Genomic DNA, 4,434 nt, shown 5'->3' on the forward strand with positions numbered 1-4,434 from the left:
AGGCGTTCCTTTGAGACAGAAGCAAAGGCTCGTAGTAAGCTTTATTACAAACAACTTGTAACTTCGGTTGCCCCCCAACAGCTTAGGCTGCCCAGGACACCACCCATGGCCTTGGACACCTCCAGGAACGGTCAAGAAACATCAGACATCATTGGAAGGGCTTCCAGCTGTTGCACCCAATACTGAAATGCAACAGGTGGATCACAAAGGTGTTTGTTTTAAGGGAAGCTTTTAAACATACTTTGGCCAACAAATGTGTGATAGTCTTACATGGGAGAATCTTTTGTGTAGTCTAACAAGGCACCAAAACTGGGTTTAACTCCAGCAAATTGTCACATTTATCCAAAGGGAAGAAGATCCCTCTTTGAATTACTCCCACCGTGATGTATTTTCAGGAGCATTTACCTCATGGTTTCACTGATCTCCTTGCAGCTTGTCTTACAGCCTCTAACAGTGCTCAGGACTGCGCAAGCAAGCAAGCATCTCTCAGCAACTTTTATAGACTCTGACTCAAATATCTTGACAATAAAGAAAAGGCAATGAAGAATAAACAAAATGACACTTGCTTAGTACTAAGTGCTTCCAAAAATAGCTTATACAAGGTTCACGTAGCCGTCTTCTTCAGTGTTTTCACATCTTTAACATAAACCTCTTTCTAGGCAGTAGATCTGAACCATTTGTCCTGTAACTTAACCGTGCAGGCCCTGAACAAGACAAGCACTCCATGCTCTTCTATTCTGGCAGGAACTCTTGACAAGGATGCAGACTGTCATTCCCACTTGTCTTCAGCAGCTCTGGTTCTGACCCACTGATTGGGTCAGTTATCAGGTTGGATAGTATGAACATTTTCTTCTCAGAACGAGTGGTGATGCAGTGGCATAAGCTACCCAGGGAGGTAGTGTGGTCACCAGCCCTCGAGGTGTTCCAGAACCATGGGGGTATGGCACTAACGGACACGGTCAGTGGGCATGGTGGGGGTGGGTTGGACTTGGGGATTTAGAGGTCTTTTCCAACCTGAATGATTCTATGATTCATTACCCTCAATTGAATCAAATCCAATAAGCTTGAAGAGTAAGAACTAAAACCAGGCACAGTTCCACTACTGCCATGTTGGGGAAGGAGAGCAGAAGGATTACTGCAGCCTCTCTATCCCCTTGTACGTTCCAGTACATCCCATTCTGCCTACTTCAAAGCAGCCAGGCATTGCTGATCCCAAATCTGCTTGCCCTCCCCAGTAATCCCCTAATCCTTCCCAGGACTGCACCTGTACAGTCATTACCTGTTGGATTATTTTTAACCCTTTCCTTCTGAGAACTTCATTTATTTTTTCAGACTTCTCAGATTTGTGATTGTGGAACTCTAAATCTGATGTACCAAGGCTGTGACAGACTCCACAAAAGCCAATTTTTCAGTAACAAATCGGTGCTTACAGCAGAGCTCATTTGATTTCATTTGAAAAGCCCTCTGTCCTGACAAGTGCCATGCAACTGAACTTCTCCATCCCCCAGGCACCTGTTTATGGCTCCAGGTGAAAGCAGGAGTAACCTTGAGCTTTTCTATAAATACAGCTATAGAGCACAACCATAAATTGCCCCCACTGTACAGCTGATAAACTTTTGAAGGGACATTCATCATTACCCACTTTCCATTACATGACCTCACATTCCTCCTAAGCTTTACTGACACATACCAGAAGCCAAAGGGTAGGGAGAGAGCTATAGATGTTGCCAGACTTCTCAAAGGCACAGAAAAACCAACAGAAGTCAAGGAAATTCTAAACAGGACAGGAAAAAAAAATGAATATCCTCCTTATGAGAGTGGTGCAGCATTGGAACAAGTACCCAAAGAGGTTGTGTGATGTCCACTCATGGATAAATGCAGGATTTCAATGGACAAGACCCTGAACTATGTAACTGGCCATGCTGTGAGAGCAGGGGTGGAAGCAGATACTGCAGAAGTCTGTTCCAAGCGATGGTATTTTGTGATCCTATGGGCTCATCGGTTCTCATGAGATGTCATTGAATTGGACTTGATCCCTTCCAGCTTAGGATAGTTCATGACTCCGTTCATGAAAGTCGTCTAATACTTCCTGAATGTTGCATGGGTCGGCTTTGATATCAAGGGAATTAAGGTATTTATGTAAGATCCAACTGTGACCAGGCCTCCATCGTTTCTCCACAGATTGATTTTCTTCATGAAGGAAAAAAAAACAACAGTGCTGCTAGACACAGGTACTGGATTTGTTTCTTCTTTTACAGTGAGAGCAATGCAGTTGACATTGCTAAATAATATTCTCTGTAGAAAACAGACACTTCTAAAAATAAAACTCTTTCAAAAGTGTTTCCATTGCTGTTAAACAATCACCACATCTCCTGTGGGGGTTTTCTTTGTATTTCTTCTTTCTGATCCCTACTTTTCCATTACAGCTTCACTTGTAAATACTCCACCTTTTCTGAAAACACATATTCCTGAAAAGCAGAGGTTTTCTGGTTGGTCAAGTTTTGTTTCTTTGCCTTTTTTTTTTCCACCCTAGCGATCTTGCTTCCTGTGAGGTGACATGTCCATAAAGGCTAGATTCAGAAGCATGTTCATAGCAGGTTCCTCTGACCAAATATCACCACGTGCCAGTAGCTTGCTAACTATTTCCTGGCTACTCAGCATGAACAGTACCTTTCACTGCAAGGTTAGAAGATTTTACATTGAATAAAATAGAATTTAATCATAATGAAGTACTCATCTGTTTGTGAACAACTTCTTTGCTGAGAGGGGCAAAGCTCTTGAAGGACACACCAACATCCTGAATCACACACAGCCAGCTGGAGAGATCAGACAGGAGCTGGGCAGAAGGTGTTGCATGTAAGTATTTAGAAAATACTAAATTATCAGAAGAAACGAGCAGCTGGTTTCCTTACAGGATGTCTTTAACATGAGAAGTTTAAACCACTTAAAAGCAATACTAGTTTAAGTGCTTAAGTAGTACCACTGGTGTCAATGGGATTAGTCGGATGCTTTAAGCTAGTCAAGTGTGTAAACCTCCTGCTTGGTAGAGGTTTCTGTTGAGGAAGAGACACAAAGATAAATAAAACCATCTCATTTTCTTATCCCAAACTGTCTCCAGCCCTTTCCCAGTGCCTCCAAGACACCTCCTTACCTTCATGTTGCCTCTCCAGCTTACCCATCTGTTGTCCTGCTGAGCTGTGCATTTCCTTACTCAACAGTCTTGAAATTGATGTATCCATCCACATCATGATTCATCAGCTGGAAATCAGAAGTCTTCTCAGCAACATTAACAAGCACTATGGAAAGAATTTTCATTTTTATATAGAACTATATCAGAACCGGGAGTTGGATTCTGGTTCCGATATAGTTCTATAACTATATAGATAACTATATAGACTGGATAATCCTTATGGATTCCTTCTAAACTAGGATATTCAGTGATGACTCAGATCTCACCAGTATAACTTAACTACACATCTTCATTAAAAAAAATTAGACTATCCACCAAATATATCAATTAGCATTATTTAAAAAAAAATCTATGTAAGGTGACTAAACACCATCAGATTAATTTGGAGCCGTGGTGAAGGCAATAGACTGGGCTAGGAGGAAAATATTTGACTGTTTTCACATGTATCTTCTTTGCAGGCAAGCTGCCACCACAGTTATACTAACAGTTTCAATAATTCCATTGCGAGTGCTTTGGAACAAGTATCAAAGCAACCAAGCTGTATTTGAGTAAACACAGAGAGAGCCATCAGTGGAGGCACGTTTCCCTAAGGGCATGCTCAAGAACAGTGCTTCAGAAATCCTGTTCTCTCCACATCTGATGTTACTGCCGTCGGTTCTGAGCAGTAACATGGCATGCCCCTTAGAAATCTCATTCCAGACTCCTCAAGACAAACTCATCCTCCTATTAGCCATGCAATGCTTGAATTGCTACCAGTAACAAATTCACTGTGTAAGATATGATTTACCCCATCAACAACATATTTAAAAAGGGGCAGCTTATAACCCACCTGTAACTAGTGGAGGAACCACAAGCCCTGTCAGCCAGTACAACTGGCCAGTTTAGTTTATCAATGATGCACTTTGTTTTTTGATGCTTAAACCTACCCAGTGTGCACTTAGACACCCTGTTAATATGCAAACCCAGGTTTTGGAGTTTCCATATACCTGAGATCAGCCAAAACCATCTTGCTGGGGGGGGGGGGAGTACAACTCTGCACATCAGTGATTTACAAAGCACTGTCTTTCAGCATCTTTTAGAACATTCAGCATAAAAAAAGTTCTGTTGCCACATATAACTCAATGAGCAACCTTGTACAACACTGCATCCAGCTCAAAAGATATTCCTTAGGCCCAAGCACAACAAAAACAAACCCAAACTGCCCCTTCTTCATCCACAGGACGTGTCAAAATAATAAAAATCAA

This window comes from Gallus gallus, chromosome 2, assembly GCF_016699485.2.
Source record: "Gallus gallus isolate bGalGal1 chromosome 2, bGalGal1.mat.broiler.GRCg7b, whole genome shotgun sequence".
Classification (NCBI taxonomy): domain Eukaryota; kingdom Metazoa; phylum Chordata; class Aves; order Galliformes; family Phasianidae; genus Gallus; species Gallus gallus.